The sequence below is a fragment of the Triticum aestivum genome, chromosome 6A (genome assembly GCF_018294505.1).
Source record: "Triticum aestivum cultivar Chinese Spring chromosome 6A, IWGSC CS RefSeq v2.1, whole genome shotgun sequence".
In the NCBI taxonomy this organism is placed as follows: domain Eukaryota; kingdom Viridiplantae; phylum Streptophyta; class Magnoliopsida; order Poales; family Poaceae; genus Triticum; species Triticum aestivum.
This window is the reverse complement of record NC_057809.1, coordinates 514,391,195-514,414,355: the sequence shown is the minus strand read 5'-3', so window position 1 is coordinate 514,414,355 and position 23,161 is coordinate 514,391,195.

Below are 23,161 nucleotides of genomic sequence, written 5' to 3'. Positions count from 1 at the left end.
TGTGTATGACCGTTGGTATATATATGGCAGTTTTATATTACCATGACATACGGATGAACATCTCTGCATTCCGTGTTATCCATTACATACTGCACTTCCTTGCTAAGTTTGAGCCATCCTTATCTAAACCATTGTCTTGTTTTCTCCTAGGATGGTCAACACCCGCAGCAACCCTGCTGCCTCGGAGCAGGGGGAAGCCAGTGCAGCTAGGGGTGAAAATCTGCCTCACCCGCCTTCTCTGGCCGAAGTGATGCTGGAGGCGGAAAGAAACAAGCGTGAGACTAACCGCCTGCTGGAGCGGATCGAGCAGAACACTGCACGCCACCCGCGAAATGACTTGGTGTCAATCAATGACTTTATCAAGCTGTACCCACCAAAGTTTAACCATTCCGTCGAGCCCCTCGACGCGGATGACTGGCTTCGCAGCATCACCCACAAGCTACGTTCTGCCAACGTAGCCGAAGCCGACAAGGTTACTTACGCTGCCTACCATCTCGAAGGCCCTGCTAGCCTCTGGTGGGAAAATTTTGAAGCTATGCGCCCGGTCGGCCAAATCACTACTTGGGCTGAATTCAGTGAGGCTTTCCGTGAGCATCACATTCCGGAAGGTCTCATGGATCGCAAGAGGGAGGAGTTCTGCAATTTCACCCAAGGAAGACTGACTGTGGATGCATATAGTCGTGAATTTGGGAATCTGGCACGCTATGCCCCTGAAGAGGTATCTACTGACGCTAAGAAGCAGGCAAGGTTCCGCAAGGGACTTAGCCCTGAGCTTCGCCGCGATCTTCGTCTGCACGAGTGCACCTCCTTTCAGAAGTTGGTCAATAAAGCCATCAGTGCTGAGACAGGCCAGACTGATTATGACGCTTCACGCAAGCACTCCCGTGATTTTGGCTCTTCATCCGGCTCTGGAGCTCAGAAGCGCCGGGTGTGGATTCCAAGCACGGCACTGCCACCCAGGTTCATCCCGAGGCCATCCTTTGAGGCGCCTCGTCCCAACCAGCAATTTGCACCGCCCAAGCCCTATGGTGGCCCCGCTGCTAATGCTGCTCCACGCCCCAATGTGGTGACATGCTTTAAGTGTGGAGAGCCGGGTCACTATAGCCGAGAGTGTCCCCAGAACAACAACCCCATTCAAACTGGAAAGTCTGTTGGCCGTGGTAAGCCCGCGGGAAAGACATTCTACGCCAAGCCGGTCACTACTGCCCGTGGCCATGTCAACTATGTTTCAGCCGAGGAGGCTCATGAGGATCCCAACGTCGTCCTTGGTACGCTCCTTGTTAACTGCCATCCGGCATCTGTTCTTTTCGATACTGGAGCATCTCATTCATTCATATCCGAGAACTATGCTCGATTGCATAACACGACATTCTGTGACATGCCCACTTCCATGGTAATTCAAACTCCGGGTTCCAAATGGCAAACTTCTAGAGTAAGCCATGGGAACGAAATTCTTGTCGATAGACTTGTCTTCCTTGCATCCTTAATAGCTCTCAAGTCCACGGACATAAACATCATCTTGGGTATGGACTGGATGTCAGCTCATTATGCTAAGATTGATTGTGCCACTAGAACCGTTCAACTTACTCACCCATCGGGCAAGACAGTCAATGTCTTAACTCGAGTGGCCAAGCGCCAGCTTTACTCCTTAAATGCCAACCCCCTTCCAGACCTTGAGGATGTTCCGGTAGTCCGAGACTTTCCGGATGTCTTTCCAGAAGAACTGCCAGGTGTTCCACCTGACAGGGATGTTGAGTTTGTGATAGACCTTGTTCCAGGAACCGTTCCAATTTCTAGAAGACCCTACAAGATGGCACCCTTAGAACTAGCCGAGCTTAAGAACCAACTCGATGAGTCCTTGAAAAAGGGTTTCATCCGTCCTAGTTCCTCTCCTTGGGCTTGCCCCATCCTCTTCGTCAAGAAGAAGGATGGAACAGATCGAATGGTTGTGGATTACCGACCTGTCAACTTGGTCACCATCAAGAACAAATACCCGCTTCCCAGGATCAACGATCTGTATGATCAGCTTGCTGGATCCTCAGTCTTTTCCAAGATGGATTTGAGGTTGGGCTACCATCAAATCAAAATCAGAAACGGGGACATTCCCAAAACGGCCTTTGTTACTCGTTATGGCCAATATGAGTACACCGTTATGTCCTTCGGTTTAACCAATGCCCCAGCCACCTTCTCTCGGTTAATGAACTCGGTCTTCATGGAGTACTTGGATAAATTCGTCGTAGTATACCTCGATGACATACTCATCTACTCCAAGAATGAAGAGGAACATGCCGAACATCTAAGGCTGGTATTGATGAAACTTCGAGAGCATCGCCTTTACGCCAAATTCTCCAAGTGTGAATTTTGGTTGCCAGAAGTGACCTATCTAGGCCATGTAATCTCTGGTAAGGGTATTGCTGTCAATCCCGAGCGAGTTCAAGCCGTCCTTGATTGGACTCCACCTGAGACGGTCAAGCAAGTTCGGAGCTTCCTTGGCTTAGCGAGCTATTGCCGCCGCTTCGTCGAGAATTTCTCCAAGGTTGCTAAACCTCTAACTGAACTCCTCAAGAAAGATAAAAAGTTCGAGTGGACTCCACAGTGCGAGTTCAGCTTTCAGGAACTGAAAAGACGCCTGACATCTGCTCCCGTACTGGTACCACCAGATTTCTCCAAGGACTTTATTATCTATTGCGATGCCTCGCGACAAGGACTAGGTTGCATACTCATGCAAGATCGTCAGGTAATTGCCTATGCTTCACGGCAATTACACCCACATGAGGAAAATTATCCCACCCATGATCTAGAGCTTGCAGCTGTAGTCCATGCACTTAAAACTTGGCGACATTACCTCCTCGGTAATCGTTGCGAGATCTTCACCGATCACCAAAGTTTGAAATATATCTTCACCCAACCAGATTTGAATCTCAGGCAAAGACGTTGGGTCGAGTTGATCTCGGATTACGACTTAGGAATAACTTACACCCCGGGCAAAGCCAATGTCATGGCTGATGCACTAAGTCGTAAATCCTATTGTAACAACCTGATGTTACAACAAAGTCAACCACTTCTCCACGAGGAATTTCGTAAGCTTAATCTTCACATTGTTCCCCGAGGTTTTCTATCCACCCTGGTAGCGAAACCTAACCTTATGGATCAAATCATAACCGCCCAGCGGTATGATAAGGGCATATCCCGAATTAAGGAAAACATCGCTAGCGGAGTTGCTAAATGTTTCTCCATGGATGAGCGAGGTGCTGTCTTCTTCGAGAACCGTTTGGTGGTTCCCAAGAAACAACATCTGCGCCAGTTGATCCTTAAGGAAGCTCATGAATCCCCTCTCACCATTCATCCCGGTAGTACCAAAATGTATCAAGACCTACGCCAGAGGTTTTGGTGGACTAGGATGAAGAGAGAAATCGCTCAATACATTGCTAATTGCGACGTTTGTCGTCGTGTTAAAGCAGAGCATCAACGGCCTGCTGGCACCCTTCAACCTTTGGCTATTCCCGAGTGGAAATGGGATAAAATCAGTATGGATTTCATCACTGGGTTTCCCAGGACCAAGAGAGGGAATAATGCCATCTTCGTCGTGATCGACCGTCTTTCCAAAGTAGCCCATTTCCTACCTGTTCGTGAGAGTATCACCGCTAGCCAGCTAGCCGATTTATACATCTCCCGAATAGTGTCTCTTCATGGTGTTCCATTGGAAATTAACTCAGACCGTGGGAGTCTCTTCACCTCTCGATTTTGGGAAAGTTTCCAAAATGCTATGGGAACTCGTCTCTCTTTTAGTACCGCCTTCCATCCTCAATCAAGTGGTCAAGTAGAGCGAGTCAATCAAATTCTGGAAGATATGCTCCGAGCTTCTGTCATCTCGTTCGGAATGAGTTGGGAGAAATGCCTTCCATTCGTGGAGTTTGCTTATAACAATAGTTATCAAGCCAGCTTGGGCAAGGCTCCTTTCGAAGTTCTCTATGGACGAAAATGTCGAACGCCTCTTAACTGGTCAGAAACCGGGGAAAGACAACTCTTTGGCCCGGATATGATTCAGGAAGGAGAAGAGCAGGTTCACGTTATTCATGAGAAATTGAAAACAGCCCAATCTCGTCAAAAGAGTCAATATGATCGTAAACATAAGCTTATGACTTATGAAGTCGGCGAGAAGGCCTACCTTCGGGTTACCCCGTTAAAGGGAACCCATCGTTTCGGTATCAAAGGCAAATTGGCTCCTCGTTACATTGGACCCTTTCGCATTCTTGCCAAACGAGGAGAAGTTGCCTACCAATTGGAACTACCTTTGCATCTTTCCAGAGTCCACGATGTCTTCCACGTTTCTCAACTCAGGCGTTGCTTCGCGGATCCATCCGTGGAGTGGACCACGAAACGCTTGATCTACAAGATAACCTCTCCTATCGGGAATATCCCGTTCGTATCCTTGATCAAGCCGAGCGTACCACTCGACGTCATAATATCAAGTTTCTCAAGGTTCAATGGTCACACCATTCCGAGAAAGAAGCCACTTGGGAAAGGGAGGATCGTCTTCGACTCGAGTACCCCACCTTCTTCCCGGAGGATCCTAAATCTCGGGACGAGATTCTTTTGAGTGGGGGTGAGTTGTCACACCCTAGCTAGTTCAAGCATTAGAGTGTGCACCATGTTTAAATTCCTCTTAAATTTGAAATGGGGAAGGCAGAAACCCCCAACACCCCCCCCCTTGGAAACAACTAGGGTTTACTAAAATTATTTTCAATGAACCTGAAATGCCCTTCTAAAAAGTTCACCCTCTTTGTCTTGGGTTAAAACCTCTGGCAAAATTGGTGCACAATTTTCTATGTCAACAGAAGGTCATTGAATTAAATCATAAGTATTTGAATTTGGGCATTTAAATGCTATAAAATAATTTAAATGCTCAAATAATTCTGGAAATAAATGTTTGCTGTTGGATATATTCTAAACAGAGCCCACAATTATTTTCAGGATTTTTGGAAACGTTTTAGTATTTTTAATAAAGCCCAACAGTTACAGTTAAATAGAAAAACAGAAACAAATCAAAAAAAAGAGAGAGGGAAGCCCACATGGGCCTTACCTGTGCTAGCCCAGCCCACCTGGCTCGGCCCAGCCGACTGGCCCTGCCAGTCGTCGTCCTCCTCCCGCCAGAAGGACGCGGAGCGCGTGGCCGGCACCCGCGGCCACACGCCGGCCACCTCCTGCTTCTGCCGACGCCCTGGAGACGTCCAGGGATGCCACGCGACCCCCACGTCCCCCTCTCATCATCCCTCACTCTCCCCCTCGTCTCCCTCACTCTCTCCCGCGATGGCCGAGCGCGAGCCTCGCCGCCGTTCGCCGTAGACGCCACCAGAGCCACCCCCTCGCCCCTCCGACGAGCCCAATAGCTCCGCCTCGTCGCCCTGGACCTCTCCACCGACCCACGCGACTCCAAACGCCGCCGAACACCGTCTTCGCCCTCGTCTTCAACCTCAGACACCCGAGCCATCTCCGGTCGATTCGCCGCCGCCAGGACCTCCCCGAGCTCGCCGACCCCCTCTCCGACCCCGCTGTGAGCTCCTCTTCCTCTTCCCCTAGCTTCCGTGCTCATTTGGCCTCTGTAGACGCCGCCCCCTTCCTCACCGTAGCATGCCGCCGCGCGAGCTCGACGCCGGCGTCACTCCGCTGACCTTTTGGTCACGGGCTTGTGTCCGTCACACTCCTCGTGCCGCGTAGAGGCTGTAGGTGCTAGCGCCGCACCGCCTAGGCCACTGCAGCCACGCGCACGAGCTGGCCCGAGCTTCGGCCTCCGCCTGACCTCGTCGCCGGCGATGCTCCGGCCACTCCCCGGCCAGGCCATCACCACGGCTGGATGCGGGCGAGCACCAGCTGCCCGTCGCTGCTCTCTGCGTAGCAAATGGAGCCCTGTGGGCAAATCCCGCAGCACGCCGCCGCGTCTGGCCTCGCCGGCGGCTAAACGCCGACGGGATTAGCCCCGCTGACCAGGGGTTTGACCCCAGTTTGACTCCCCTGAGTCAATGACAAGTGGGCCCCCCTCTGCTAACTAAATCAAATTAGTCTTAACTAAAAATAATTAGTTTAATTAACTACTGACACGCGGGACCCACCAGTCAGGTTTGACCTGGACGTCCCCGTTGACCACTTACGTCACCCTGACGTAATGCTGACGCAGTAATTAAATTACTGGAATTATTCTTATACAGGAAATTCCAGAAAATAATCAAAACTTCTAAAAATCATAGAAAATCAACCATAGCTCCAAATGTAAAGATTTATATATGAAAAATGATCAGAAAAATTCAATCTATCCATCTGTAATGGTTTAATGCATGACAAAACAAGTTAAGCTTGCTGTTTAAGCAGAATAAAGTAATGCACTATTAAGGCCATGTTTAATGAGCTAATATTTGAATCTTTGATTCAAATGAGTTCATCCCTTTCTGTTTTAGCTTGCATTAGGCCAAAACACATTCATATTGCCATGTCATAGCATGCATCATATTGTTGCATATCGTCATGTGTTGATTGTGTTCCGATGTGTTCTTCGTGGTAGGTTCTGCCTCCGAGGATATTCACGAGTATCCAACTGAAGGGCAGTATCCCTCTACCACTCCATCAGGCAAGCAAACCATTGATCATTCCGATACAAACCCATGTTCTCGCTTCTGCTCTTGTTTACTGCATTAAGACAACGCGATTCAAACTGCTGTGTGCTACGGTAGTTGAACCCTTATCCTCTGCATGACCTGTCATTGCCACAGTAACTAGATGAAACCCACTAGCATGTGTAGGAGTTGATTGAGCCATGTATGTGATTCCTACCTTGCTATGCCTGCTATGCTTAGAGTTGTGTCAGGTCTGGTTCATATGGGTGATGAGCTAGAGTGAAATGCTTATGTCGGTAATATGAAGGATGTGTTGAACATGTTTTGGTAAAGGTATCGATGAGAGGCCATGTAGGAGTACATGGTGGGTTGTTTCATTGAGGCCGTCCCTAAGAACTGAGATCTGTATGTGTGATTTAAGATTCAGCTACTACCATGCATTGGGATCCTTAATTGACCCTCTCGGCTTCTTCATCACCCTAGTACTCTGTCAGGAGTTGCAAATAGTTTCTGGTGTTTGTAGGTTATGTGTTGGCGGCCGTGTGTAGCGCTGACCCTAGGGGTGGGCTATGTTGCGGTAGATACACCGTGGCACGGTGTACCGAGTTGCCCATTTGGTGTCTCGGGAACCCTGTTCACATCGTTCGGGGCCGTAAGTGGAAACCTCGGCCGGACTCCCTGCGGATGGAACCTGGATAGGCGATAAACCTGGACTAGAGACTTAAGTGTTTAGGTAGGCCGTGGCCGACACCCTCGCTGGGCTTCCGCTTGAAGGTTGCCGAGTACATGTCGTGTAAACGGCGGTAAGTGGTGAAAGCGTGTATGAAGAAGTACAGCCCTGCAGGGTATAAAACTATTCGAATAGCCGCATCCGCGGTAAAGGACTACTTGGTTGCCTATACAGCTCATAGACAAGTTAATGGATACTACTAAAAGACTCAAGATAAGTGTGAGTACCGAGGATGGACCTCTCGTAGGATGACGAGGGAGGATCCTCGGTGGAGTATTGTGTTGGTGAGTAGTGGACTCATGTGCGAAAACTATTTTACTAGTGAAATTCCGTAGGATAGCTTAGCCAAGAGTCAAAGCTGGCTTGCTGCAATAACCCCACCACCTTCTTGAGAATAAGCATGTATATTAGGTTCTGATGTAAGACTTGCTGAGTACCTTTGTACTCATGTTTGCTTAATTACTATTTTCAGACGACAACACCGCCCCCTCCGATGGGTTCTACGTAGATCTTGACATCGACGAGTGACTAGCCACCCAGGTGGTGATCCTGGCCATGGAGGGCCCTATGTAGATAGACATGCTTCGAGAAGCCTTCTTTCTTTCTAGAGTCTGTACTCAGACTAGTTGCTTCCGCATGTGCTTGTATGATTGTATGACTTGAGTGTCGGGTCATGTGACCCCTATCTGTATGAACATGTTATGTATGGCTCTCTGGAGCCTTTAAATAAAGTACTTGAGTTGTAGAGTTTTGTTGTGATGCCATGTTGTATGTACTCATATCGGGCATATTGTGTGTATGATTGAAATGCTTGGTATGAGTGGGATCCGACAATCTAGTTGTTTATCCTTGGCAGCCCTTCTTATGGGGAAATGTAGTCTAGTGTTCCTCGAGCCATAGTAGTCCGCTACAGCCCGGTTCACCGGAGTCCTGCTAGCCCAGCACTACTGTTCAGGACACTTGACTGGCCGGCATGTGTTTCACTTCGTTCCTATGTCTGTCCCTTCGGGGAAATGTCACGCGGTGATATCCGGAGTCCTGCCTAGCCTGCTACAGCCCGGGTTCCCCGGAGTCCTGTTAGCCCAGTGCTACAACCCGGAATCACTCGCTGATGACCGACATGCTCGATGTGATTCATGTATGCCTGTCTTCATAGGTCTGTGCCGCTTTGGGTTCACGACTAGCCATGTCGGCCTGGGTTCTCTGTCATATGGCTGCTAGCGACACTATCATATGCATGAGCCAATAGGCGCAAACGGTCCCGGGCCATGGTAAGGCGACACCCGTGGGATACCGTGCATGAGGCCGCAAAGTGATATGAGGTGTTACCGGCTAGATCGATGTGGCTTGGAATCGGGGTCCTGACAATATCGGAGAGTTTAGGAATTCGTTTTACTCCCCAGTCTCCTCATTGCTCTGGTAAGGCATCCTGACATAGAGTTTTGACTCTTCTCTTCTCAAAATTTTCACTAAATTTTTTTTAGGATCACGCGGGTATCTTGGAATCATTCCGATGATTTTGTGATGAGAACATTGTTCTTGGTGCCTCCTGTCTTTAGGGGTTGTGGCATTGTCCCGGGGAGTTGAGCTCCGAGGTGTTGTCGTCACAATTTTATCGTTGCAGTTCTGGAATACCTGAGTTTAGTACGCCGACATCAAAAATCTCTTTTATGCAGTTCGTTGGTGAGATAACCTCGACGCCACCTAGTACTGGGGTGGGAGTTCGGGAGTATTGCCATAACTTGTATAACAGATGCTTTTCGAAGGTTGAGGTAGACAATTTCCGAAGGTTTCTTGGTTATGTGTTGAAGGATGGATACAACTGGATGTAGGATTTGCTAGTTTTGGGTGAGATATTATGCTTCCCCTGTATCCCCAACACCTGATTGCATAACCGGAAAATTTCGGGAGTTTATAAGTGGGAATTCAAGTAGCTCTTAGGATATCTTTCCGAGAGATGTATGATATGAAATTGGGGTTCGACGTCTAGTGGTCCGCCTATTCACGGTCGGTTTTACAGTGGTCTCGTTGTGTCTTAAAGAGTCCTTGGCTATGCCGACTCGGGGACGCTTCGTATGTCATGTGCACTGCCTTGTACATGATGGTGCTGTACGATCGAGCCCGTGTAGGCCACACCACGAAAATTTCGGAGGAAATCTCTATCATATGTTTGTTCTGGCTTATTCTGCAAGCCAATCCTTTGTTTTGTTTTGAGTTGTGAAATTCGAGTTGCTTCAATGTCAAGTGTTGATTCCATGCCTTTTCCTAAGCGGCGTTCTCATGTGAATACTAATCCTTCATGATAATCGAGTTTGTCATGTCAAGCCTTTTCGACCGGTGTGTCCCTCACCAAGCGGATCCGTTCATGTTCAACATCCGCAAGATTCAATCTCAGCTTTCTAAATGGTGTTCGTTCATCCATCCTAAGTTGTCTTTGTTGTCCCTCCCTCCCACCCTTGTTTCTTAAGGACTCAGATTCCTTAATCAAGTATCCATGGTATCGATGGAAGTCTCTCCATTCTTTTCTTTCAATGTTTGTGTCCAGTGATTCTCATGAACATTCTAACGGAGCTTCAAGTTCGTCACCCTTTACTCATTTTTTCTTCTCCGGTGGTTTAAATTCAAGCGTTATTGATCATATCTTTCTCCTCGTTTCAAATACCCTATCATGCGGTGCTGCTCATATTCATTCACTTCTCGCTATTCTATTGTTTCGGAGTGCTCAAGATATCTCAGAAGATTCGTGTTTCCATTCTACTTTTGTAATCATTTCAAGCTATTTCGAGATTGTTATCTCATTCTAGCCATTTAATTCAACCGGTGCAATCTATCTTTTAAATCATTCAACGGTGTTTCTTTTGAGTGAGCCCTAACCCATAGGTCTTCTCCCAGGATCTTACCTGACACTTCTCTTTTCCCGGTGTTACTCTCAAATTCTTTTCCAAGTTGGACGTATGAATGAATTTTCATTAGTCAAATGCTTTTCTCCAAGATCTTTCAAATTCTTTTCATCGTTGGCTCAACTTTTCCATTCTTCATTCTGGTGTGCCTCAATAATTCTTGGTGGTGTTACTCGTCGTCATTCTCGGATTTTGAAGACCGAAGAAGAGTTTCTCTTTAATCTTGCTCCATTCTCTTCAAGGTTCGTGATTCTAGCTTGTTGCCATCCTCTCGTAATTGTTTTTGATCGTGAGAATTCTTTTCACCTATCCGGAGCAATTCAAGATTCTTTTCAATTTGTTTCTCCGGAGCCCATCATCTCAGAATTTATTCATTCCCGCTTTCAACTCTCATACTCCAAATCTTACTGGTGCATCATTCAAGTATTCTCTTATCAGCTCGTGATCGCTTCGTTCTCATGTATCTAAATTCTCTCAAGCTTCTTCATTCATTTGCTAATTCTTCCCGGTGTTGTCCTTATCTTTTCTTCGTTCATTTTAATTCTTATGGTGGTTCGTTCAAGACTTCTCTTCCTCATCAATTTATTCGTTATTTCAATTCTACTGGTGGTTCGTTGAAGACCTTTTCAAGTTTTGATATATCTCTTTTAATCCTTTCTACGAGAATAAGTAGTATGCCAAATCCATTGCTTGTCATCAATTTAATGGGTGAAGGATAAGCATAATGTAATTTTTATTCTTATTTCATTGAGTATATTCAATTATTTATTACGGAGGCTCATCAAATTCTCGGTTTCACTTGATTCATCTTTTCTTTTCCGGAGCTCCAAGTTTTCAATCATCGCAAGGTTTGACCTTGTGTTTTCAACTTCTCTTTCTTGTCGTTACCCTTTGTTACCAGAGTTCTTCATGGAGGCTCTACATGATGTTTCATAAAGGATTTAATTCCATCTCGAAGTTTTCATCAATATTCTTTTCTAAGGAGCTCAAGCATTCTTCATCTTGCAATCCGGAGTGCAATTGTCCCCCTTATCTTTTGAGATGGTGTTATGTCTTTCTTGACAATGCCCCTTCATGTTTCATGATTCGCAAGTTGTCAAGTATGAGATAGTTTATACCCATCAAGTCCTTCGAGCATGAGCTCTTCTCAATCCATCAACCTCTTCATTGAAGTTATCTTGGATTATATTTCACCTAAAGCTTTCCCTAAGGATTGTTGCTAATTATGGTGCTTATAAATGACCCAACTTCTTCTTTTATCCTCCCGGTGATATAGCTTCTCGTATTCTTGTTGATATCAATTCAATCCATTGTTTTCCGTTAGTGGCAGAATTTCACCTCATAATTTTTGAGATGTCTTCTACAAGTCCATATCAAGCTTATTCTTTTCGTTGTTGGTTTTCCAACAACTCCGGTCTAGTATTTGTTGTAAGTGTGCTCTCTCAAGATCGTGTTCCCCTTCGTTCATTCCATTCCATTCTTACTTTTGTTCCAGAGGCATTGTGATGTTGCTCTCTTCGACCCATATTCTTGTTTTGTTAGGATCGTGTTCTTTTCTTGGTTTATTCATTTAACCGGAGTGTTGTGTCTTTTTGCTCAAGTTATTTTCGCCTTATCAAGCCTTGCATCTCCTTTCAACCGGAGTGCTGCCTGAATTTGTTCTTCCTGGTTCCTCTTTTCTAACGGAGTGTTTTCAAGTTCGTTCACCTCCGTTGTATTCTTTTCTCGAAATGACTTGACCTTTTCAAGGTTCTTTGGTCTCACTCGTTTGTCAAAGGAGCAACTTAGTTTTACCTCTTCTCTTTCTTTTCCATTTTCCCCGGTGCCATTCTAGATCTCGGGACGAGATCCTCTCGTAGTGGTGGAGTGTTGTAACGCCCCGAGACCGATGTGCCAGGTGTCGTCCAGTTATTCGCTGTTGTTGCCTTGTCTTTTGCTTGCGTGTTGCATCTTGTCATGTCATCATGTGCATTGCATCATCATGTTTTCAAAACCTGCATTCATCCGGGTTCCCCCAGTTTCTTCTATTGCCCGTTCTGAGCCCAACCACACTTGCACGCGCCCACGGCATGTCCGAAATAGTATTTTATAAGTGGCCGGGAAATGTTCTCGGAATGGGATGAAAGTTGGCGTGTGGTCTTATTATAGTGTAGATAGACCGCCTATCAAGTTTCATCGCATTCGGAGTTCGTTTGATAGCCCAACCGTTAAACTATAGCGGCATTATAGCCGGTCTAACGTCGGACGTTTTCGGTCTCCAGAAACAGTCGCCGGGCCTCCCTCTCTTCTCTTCTCTCAGCTCGAGACCATCTACACAGCTCACTACCTACCGCCAGGTCCAACCTAACCTCTCCCGTCAGCCCGTAGCCCTCCTTGCGCGCGCGTCCGAAAGTTGTCCCGGACCCGACCCGGACAGTCGTCACCGTTGGATCCGGATCATCCCCGAACATCTACAAAACGTCTCCGTTTTTCTCTTTGGGCTACCTAACCTATTTTTCACGACCGTCCGATTACGATCGGAGGGACGAGGTAGCCCCTAAGCCTAGTCCACCTGCTGTATATATTCACCGGTCCAAACTCTAGTCAAACCCTAATCCCTAGGGGATCTGTCCCTTCACCGCCGCCAGACTAGCCCTCTCCTCGTTTTTCCTCCACCACCAATCGAATCCGGCCCAGATCCAGCCTCCCACCCATCCATCTGTGGCTGCCAGATGGGGATCCGACGACCATCAGCGCGCCCGAGCCTTCTGCAGCGCTCGATCCAGATCGGATCGAGGCCACCTCTCGCGACAGACTCGTCGATCAGGAACGGGAGAGGATCTCCCGATCGAGTCCCTCGTCGACGCCGCCGCCCGTTCCCGGCCTCCCGTCGTTGCGCCGTCGTTGCCGGATCAGCATCACTCCCAAGCCCCATGGTGCGGCCTCGCCTCTGCCTCCTGTTCCTCTGCATCGAGCGATGTGACTTCGTCCGCGTCGACCTGCTCTGATCCAGCGCCCGCGAGCGTTGACCGCGCCCGTGCCTACCCAGGCCACCTAGCCGGCCTGCTTCCTACCACATCCGGCCCAGCACCAGCGCCTGATGACTGCGCCTAGACCAGCAGCCTCCAGGCCCAGCTTGCCCCTTCGCGGCCTACCTCCCTCCTCCACCGAACGGGCCAAGGCCCAGCGCACACTTCTCACCCCAGCCGGCCCAGTTCGCCTCTGCCTCACGTGTCAAGTCCATGGGTGAGCAGCCCAGTTCTTCTCAGATCCAGCCCATAGTTGTTCTTTTCTGTGCGCTGCGAATTTGTCCATTTAATCAGAGCACTGCAGTTTACAGAAAACCCCTTGCACTTCATGCATTTAATAACTCACAATTCGTGCATCGGATTAAAATGAATTATATATGAAAAATGCTTAGAATTATGTGTAGGTTAATTATATGCAACTTTCATCTATGTTTAAAATGTTTAAAATGATTTTTGATTAAATTTGCTCCTATGTCATGCTAAAATGACTTAATTCATAACTAATTAACTCTAGCTCCAAATTTAATAAACTTTATATGTAAATGGGGTAGAAATTTGCCTAGTTTAACATGGTGGCTTCACTTTGCATGCTTAACAACTCTAAAATTGTGTTTAGGGCAGAACAGTACCAAATCTATAATAAGCTCATGAGGAGTTTCCGGAATTGTTGTTTGTTGCTTCCGGCCTCATTTAAACTTGCCTAGATTAGGTAGTTTCATCATGCTTCACCTCATGCCATTCTAACAACATTGAATATTGTTGGGTACATAAACGAGATTGAACTAAATAACTCGAATGTGGTGTTTCGTCAATATGCAATGGAGTTGCATGTTGAGCTCCACTTAATTTGTAGGATTGTTTGTGCATTTTGCCATGCCATGCTTCATTAAACCGGACATGCATCATACTTGATTGTGCTTCATGACATGTTTATGTGATGGTTGTCTACTATGTTGTTGCTCTTTTCCGGTGTTGTTTCTTCGGGTTGGTTCCGGTAACGTTGCGTGTGTGAGGATTCGTTCGGCTACGTCCATTTGTCTTCTTCATGGACTCGTTCTTCTTCCTTGCGGGTTTTCAGGCAAGATGATCATACCCTCGAAATCACTTCTATCTTTGCTTGCTAGATGCTCGCTCTTTTGCTATGCCTATGCTGCGATACCTACCACTTGCTTATCATGCCTCCCATTTTGTGAACCAAGCCTCTAACCCACCATGTCCTTGCAAACCGTTGTTTGCCTATGTTACCGCTTTGCTCAACCCCTCTTATAGCGTTGTTAGTTGCAGGTGAAGATTGAAGTTTGTTCCTTGTTGGAACATGGAGATGTTGTTCCTTGTTGGAACATGTTTACTTGTTGGGATATCGCAATATATCTTATGTAATTAATGCATCTATATACTTGGTAAAGGGTGGAAGGCTCGGCCTTATGCCTGGTGTTTTGTTCCACTCTTGCCGCCCTAGTTTCCGTCATATCGGTGTTATGTTCCCGGATTTTGCATTCCTTACGCGGTTGGGTTATAATGGGAACCCCTTGACAGTTCGCTTTGAATAAAACTCCTCCAGCAAGGCCCAACATTGGTTTTACCATTTGCCACCAAGCCTTTTTTCCCTTGGGTTAGGCCAGCCCAAGGGTCATCTTTATTAAACCCCCGGGCCAGTGCTCCTCTGAGTGTTGGTCCAACCCAGAGCACCGTGCAGGGCCATCCCTTGGCAACTTGGGTTACGTCGGCTCCTGTATGCTTAGCTTATCCGGTGTGCCCTGAGAACGAGATATGTGCAGCTCTTATCGGGATTTGTCGGCACAGCGGGTGGTCTTGCTGGACTTGTTTTACCATTATCGAGAATGTCTTGTAGAACCGGGATACCAAGTCTGATCGGAATGTCTCGGGAGGAGGTCTATTCCTTCGTTGACCATGAGAGCTTGTCATGGGCTAAGTTGGGACACCCCTGCAGGGTTTTGAACTTTCGAAAGCCGTGCCCGCGGTTATGGGCAGGTGGGAATTTGTTAATGTCCGATTGTAGAAAACCTGAAGTTGACCTTAATTAAAATGCATCAACCGCGTGTGTAACCGTGATGGTCTCTTTCCGGCGGAGTCCGGGAAGTGAACACGGTGTTGGAGTTATGCTTGACGTAGGTTGTTCTAGGATCACTTCTTGATCATAGTTTCTCGATCGTGCTTTGCCTTCTCTACTCGCTCTCTTTTGCGTATGTTAGCCACCATATATGCTAGTCGCTTGCTGCAACTCCACCTCATACCTTTCACCTTACCTATGAGCTTAAATAGTCTTGATCGCGAGGGTGTGAGATTGCTGAGTCCTCGTGACTCACAGATACTTCCAAAACCAGCTTGCAGGTGCCGTTGAACCGTGCAGATGATGCAACCAAGCTCAAGGAGGAGCTCGATGAAGACTTTGTTCGTAGTGTTGTTCCGTTTCCAGTTGATCAGTAGTGGAGCCCAGTTGGGGTCGATCGGGGACCTTGTCGCATTTGGGGTAGTCTTCTTTTATTTTGGCTCCGTAGTCGGGCCTTGTTTGTAACTGGTTGATGTAATGCTTTATTCATGTAATTGTGTGAAGTGGCGATTGTAAGCCAACTATGTATCTTTTTCCCTTATGTATTACATGGGTTGTGTGAAGATTACCTCACTTGCGACATTGCTTTCAATGCGGTTATGCCTCTAAGTCGTGCTTCGACACGTGGGAGATATAGCCGCATTGAGGGCGTTATAGTGATGATCTATACGCCATCAAATACCTCCCACTCAAGCTCAAAGGACCAGCTCGGCATTGGCTCAACAGCTTGCCAGCAGAGTCCATTGGCTGTTGGGAAGATCTGGAAGCCGCATTCCTCGACAACTTCTAGGGCACTTATGTGCGACCACCGGATGCCGATGACTTGAGCCACATAATTCAGCGGCCAGAGGAGTCGGCCAGGCAATTCTGGACACGGTTCCTAACAAAGAAGAATCAATTTGTCGACTGTCCGGATGCAGAAGCCCTAGCAGCTTTTAAGCATAACATCCGCGACGAGTGGCTCGCCCGGCACCTTGGCCAGGAAAAGCCGAAATCTATGGAAGCCCTCACAACACTCATGACCCGCTTTTGTGCGGGAGAAGACAGCTGGCTGGCTCGCAACAATAACATATCAAAGAACCATGGTACTTCAGATACCAAGGATGGCAATGGCAGGTCACGTCGCAACAAACATAAGCGCCGCATTAACAGCGACAATACCGAGGATACGGCAGTCAATGCCGGATTCAAAGGCTCTAAACCCGGTCAGCGGAAAAAGCCATTCAAAAGAAGCACTCCGGGACTGTCCAGTTTGGACCGTATACTCGACCGCTCATGTCAAATACACGGCACCCCCGACAAGCCAACCAACCACACCAACAGGGATTGTTGGGTGCTCAAGCAGGTCGGCAAGTTAAATGGCGAAAACAAAGATAAGGGGTCACTTAGCGATGACGAGGAGGAGCCCCGGCAGCCGAACACCGGAGGACAGAGGAGGTTCCCCCCACAAGTGCGGACGATGAACATGATATACGCAACCCACATCCCCAAGAGGGAGCGGAAGCGTGCGCTAAGGGACGTATATGCGTTGGAGCCAGTCGCCCCAAAGTTCAACCCATGGTCCTCTTGTCCGATCACCTTCCATCGCAGGGACCACCCCACTAGTATCCGTCATGGCGGATTCGCCGCACTGGTCCTAGACCCAATCATTGACGGATGTCACGTCACTCGTGTCCTTATGGATGGCGGCAGCAGCCTGAACCTGCTTTACCAGGACACAGTGTGCAAAATGGGTATAGACCCCTCAAGGATCAAACCCACAAAAACGACCTTCAAAGGCGTCATACCAGGTGTAGAGGCCCATTGCACAGGCTCAGTCACACTGGAAGTGGTCTTCGGATCCCTGGATAACTTCCGAAGCAAAGAGTTAATCTTCGATATAGTCCCGTTCCGTAGTGGCTATCATGCACTGCTCGAGCGAACCACATTTGCGAGATTCAATGCGGTAACCCATTTCGCATACCTCAAGCTCAAGATGCCAGGACCTCGGGGGGTCATCACAGTTAATGGAAACACAGAGCGCTCTCTCCGCACGGAGGAGCACACTGCGGCCCTCGCAGCAGAACTGCAAAGTAGCCTCTTAAGGCAATCCAGTAGTTCGGCGATTAAGGACCCGAACACCTTCAAGCGCGCCCAGAGTAATCAGCAACAAGACTGCCTGGCATGTTCCGAGCTCGCATAGCAATGCGTCCTCCACCCGGTCCCAGCCAAACGGCGAAATCCGTGCCACACGTACATAATTACGATTAAAAATACCATGGGCACAGGTGGGGAGGGGGGCACGACTACAACACGCCCCAAGACGTGGCTCAACCGCACTTGGGGCTTCCCGCTCTGTTATTTTTCTCTTTTAGGACTTCAATATCTGGAAATCTTGTCCAACAGTATGATTGCCGGACACATGATGCAGCAACCAAGGAGGCAGAAAGCTACATCGCACCGCGGAACTCCCAGGTGGATTACGATAACGAGTGAAATACTTGCTTTAATACCATTCCCCAGCTTGCCCTTGGAAGGGACATGTCAAATAGTCCTACTTTTTGCTTATCGCACTACTTGTATTATTCAGCTTTAAATAAACAATGCATAGCACTAAGACTATTATTGCACTAAGACTATGTTCATTCATGACATCCAACACCCGTACACTCTGGTACGGCCAATACGCCAGGGGCTTAAGCATACCCCATAATACGGCGTGAGAAGTCCAAACACTTTCGACAGTGTGGCACCCCGAACTTATAGCACTATATGCATCAGCTCCGAATCATGTCTTGGGTCAATAGTTGAGTTTTCCCGGCTCCCATGTTTTGGTACCTTACGTTCCGCTATATCGGCTAAGGTAGCACTGGGAGAACTACTGCGGTTGTGCCCCGGTTCTACTGGGCTAAGCACCTCAGTAGAGAAAGCTAAAACTGACTGTCATGATAAGGCGAGAGACTGGTCGCTGTTCGAGAGGTTTTGAGTCCCTAAAGACTAATGCTGCTTAGAGCGAGGAGTCGGCTTTGTCCGGCTTAAGGCGTGTATAGCACCCCGAATTCGGCCTTCCGAATACTAGGGGCTTCGCCAAAATTTAAAATTATAGAATTCTATGGCTAAGTGAGAGTGATAAAGCATTATAGTCTGATTGCCTTGTTCGTTGTGCTGAGCACCTCCCTCGAAGGACCCAAAAATGGGAACAAGAGTGCTCAGGTTTATCCCGAACACCCCATCACTCGTGGCATGGGGGCAGAAGCCAACGACTAGCCATCTCTCATATTTGATAAATAGCCAAACAGAAGGTAATATTTTAAATTCAAACAAGCATTGCATAGTGCATATGAACAAGTTTTCATAATACAGGATCACACGAGCAAGTTCATTCAAATATTACATCTTTCGCACACTCGTCCGCTACAAGATGGGCACTGAGGGAGTCCTGGATTAGGGGGTATCCGGATAGCCAGATTATATCCTTTGGCCAGACTGTTGGACTATGAAGATACAAGATTGAAGACTTTGTCTCGTGTCCGGATGGAACTCTACTTGGCATGGAAGGCAAGCTAGGCAATACGGATATGTATATCTCCTCCTTTGTAACCGACCTTGTGTGACCCTAGCCCCCTCTGGTGTCTATATAAACCAGAGGGTTTTAGTCTGTAGGACAACATACAATCATACCATAGGCTAGCTTCTAGGGTTTAGCCTCTCCGATCTTGTGGTAGATCAACTCTTGTAATACTCATATCATCAAGAATAAATCAAGCAGGACGTAGGGTTTTACCTCCATCAAGAGGTCCCGAACCTGGGTAAAACATCGTGTCCCCTGCCTCCTGTTACCATCGGCCTTAGACGCACAATTCGGGACCCCCTACCCGAGATCCGCCGGTTTTGACACCGACATTGGTGCTTTCGTTGAGAGTTCCTCTGTGACGTCGCCGTAAGGAAGGATGCCTCATCTCATTGTTAAAAACAACATTACCGCCGGGGGAGCTTTGGCTGTCGGCCAAACTCTCCGGCTAGGCAGTTTTGTCATGACTGCCTGTTCGGCAGCTGCACTGACGATGACTTCTCAGGTCATCAAAAACAGCCTCCACGTCGGCTCGGAATTCGCCGAGCAGATGGATCCAATGGAGCTCTCTTCCCTAAACAAACTCTTGGATCGCATCGCCACCTTGGGAGTCGCTACGGACTATGATCGGATTGGGCTTAAACCCGATCAATGGGAGATTAACTCTCCATCGGTCACCCATCATGTTGCGGTGGTGGAGGAACAATGCGGAAACTCTTCCTCTATTTTGAGGACTAACTATGTCCGTATTCCTGAGCTCTCCGAGCCGGATACCCGCTTACGGGAGGACATCACCCAGGCCCCGAACCTAGAATCAGGCAGCGGGCTAGACTTATCGGGCAGCACTCCGGAACCAGAACTTCGAAGATTGGAAACTCCTCAGCCCCTGGGTCTCAGATCGGGTAGGGGTTCAGACTCAAATCCACCCACCCACCCAGACATAAACGATCTTTCCCACATCAGGCAAGAGCCCCATGAAATAGTACATCATTATTGGGCCAGATTCCTCCTTGTGATGAACAAGGTTAAGGACTGTCGCGAGGAAGATGCTATCACACTTTTCTGCAATAATTGCATGGACAAGGGAATCCTTAACGCCTAAAGTCACCGTGACATATCACGCTTCGCTGACTTTCCGTCCATAGTACGAAAGTACTGTGCGATGGAAAGTGCTTGGAAAACCGAAACGAAATTTTGGGATAATCCGGCTCCGAATATACACCCAGTCCGAAGTAAAAGGGTGCACTATCATAAGACACCCGAGCTAGTTGCAAAGAAACAAAAAACCTCTACAGGGCATGGAACCGGACTGGAGGGATGGCTTAACGGACCCTGCAAAATTCATAGCATAGCGGATACAATACCAACGCACAGCCTTAGAGCATGTTGGATACTCCGGCAGGTGGCCAAAAGTGGTGAGGATCTTCTTATCCCAAATGCCATAGAGCACCATCCCGTGGATAACAATACGGTGTTAACAGTCTTTGAGACGGTCGCGTCAAATAATAGGCGCAAGCGAACACTCCGCAGCATGGCCGAAATCTGCCACGTAGCAGCAATAAATCCATGGAGTGACACGGCTATTACCTTCAATGCCAGTGACGAACCTAAATTCCGAACAGCCCGAGCACCAGCCGCACTGGTCTCAGTCCAATTGTGGACGGCTTTCAACTCACCAAAGTACTCATGGACGGCGGTAGCGGATTAAACCTCATCTATGAGGAAACTCTTCAAAATATGGAAATAGTCTGGAACCGCATTGAGCAAAGTAGCACAACCTTCAGGGGAATCATACCCAGTCGGGAGGCACGATGCGCTGGGAAAATCACACTAGATGTGGTATTCGGTATGCTAGAGAACTAAAGGTTCGAAGAAATTACATTTCAAGTGGCCCCGTTCAGCAGTGGATACCACGCCCTTTTAGGGCGTGAGGCGTTCACGATCTTCCAAGCCGTACCCCATTATGGGTACATGAAGCTCAAAATGCTCGGGCCCAACGGAATCATCACCCTCGCCAGTGATCCGGACACAGCACTCCGCGCCGAAAACAAAACAGCCGCACAGGCCCTCGAGGCATTATCCGAAGCCCTCTCGGCCGAGGAATTAACCACGCTACGCTCCAAAGTGGACAGGGATGACGTGATACTCGATCAGAGATCCAAGTCCACCTCTTTTAAACCAACGGATGAAATAGTCAAATTCCAAGTCCACCCAACGGACCCTACAAAAACAGCCTCCATCGGGGCACAGTTAAACACCGCCGTGGACTCCGCACTACGAGAGTTCCTGTGCGAGAATTGGGACATATTCGCCTGGCATCCCTCAGACATGTCAGGAATCCCACGTAGGCTGGCCGAGCATAGCCTTAATATCCTGAAGGGATTCAAGCCGGTCAAGCAAGCTCTTCGGCGTTTCACCGAACCTAAGAGACAGGCCATGGGAGAGGAACTAGCCAAGTTATTGGAGGCCGGATTCATCAGAGAAATAAAACACCCGGACTGGCTAGCAAACCTGGTGATGGTACCAAAGAAGGATAAATCCTGGCACCTTTGTGTCGATTTCAAGGACCTCAATAAATCTTGCCCAAAGGATCCCTTCCCCTTCCCCCGCATCGATCAAATTATTGATGCTACCGCAAGAAACGAGTCATTGTGTTTCCTCGACGCATACTCCGGTTACCACCAAATCAAGATGGCGGAGTCCGACCAAGCCGCAACAGCATTCATCACACCATACGGTCCCTTCTGTTTCAACACAATGCCTTTTGGGCTAAAAAACGCCGGCGCAACATATCAGTGCATGATTCAGACATGTCTAGAGAAACAAATCGGCAAAACAGTAGAGGCATACGTAGACGATGTGGTTGTCAAAACCAAACACGTCGAATCTTTGATAGACGACTTGAGGGTCACATTCGACAACCTCCGAACATACGACATCAAGCTCAATCCAGAAAAATGCGTTTTCGGCGTACCAGCCGGAAAGCTCCTCGGTTTCATTGTCTCCAGTAGAGGTATTGAAGCTAATCCAGCCAAAATCCAAGCTTTGTCATAGTTGGCTACCCCAAAAGACCTCAAACAAATCCAGAAGTTAATTGGATGCGTGGCGGCTCTAAGCCGCTTTATCACCCGCTTAGAAGAAAAGGCTTTACCCCTTTATTGCCTCCTTCAGCGCACCGAACACTTCGAGTGGACGGACGCTGCCACGGCCGGATTGGAAGAAATAAAGGCCATTTTGGCAACCAACCTAATCCTGGCCGCGCCAAACATTGGCGAACCAATGCTGTTGTACATTGCGACAACTCATCTAGTTGTAAGCGCAGTGCTCGTCATCGAACGAGAAGCTGACGGACATAAACTCCCTCTTCAAAAGCCAGTATACTATGTATCCACTGTCCTCACTCCATGCAAATCACGGTACCCACATTATCAAAAGATAGCCTATGCGGTATTCATGGCATCCCGGAAGCTGTGACACTACTTTCAAGAGTGTTCAATTACAGTAGCCTCGGAAGTGCCACTTAATGATATTAAAAACAACCGCGACGCTACGGGCCGGATTGCCAAATAGGCCATTGAGCTCCTCCCGTTCGACATAACATACAAACCTCGACGAGCCATTAAGTCGCAAGTATTGGCCGACTTTGTCACCGAATGGACGGAGGCCGAACTCCCTAAAGAGTATGGTGCATACTCCAATTGGATCATGCACTTCTACGGTTCTAAAATGCTGGCTGGTCTAGGGGCTGGCGTCGTCCTGACGTCCCCAACTGGAGATACCGTTCAGTACATACTGCAAATATTATATACAGACTCCAACAACGCAGCCGAATACGAAGCTCTGTTGCATGGTCTTCGGATGGCAGTCTCCATGGGGATTCAACGCCTGGAGGTGCATGGGGATTCAAACCTCGAAATATCCCAAATAAATGGAGACTTTGACGCCAAGGATCTGAAAATGGCGGCCTACCAAAACGCTGTCCTAAAAATGTCAGCTCGGTTTGAGGGGCTCGAATTTCACCATGTGGCTTGGGAAAACAATCAGGCGGCGGATATCCTCGCCCGCATCGGCGCAAAACGCGATGCTGTCCCCCCAACATATTTTTGGAGAGGCTGTTCAAGCCATCCGTAGTATGGGAAGGGGACACCGGTAACAATAGTCCGGACCCGGCCAAAATACCCGATACCGAACACTCTGACACAATCGGAGGCTCCGCCACCGAAATAACACCTTCAGCCCACGCAATAATGGCCATCATTGCCCCATGGACAGAACCATTCCTAGCCTACCTAAC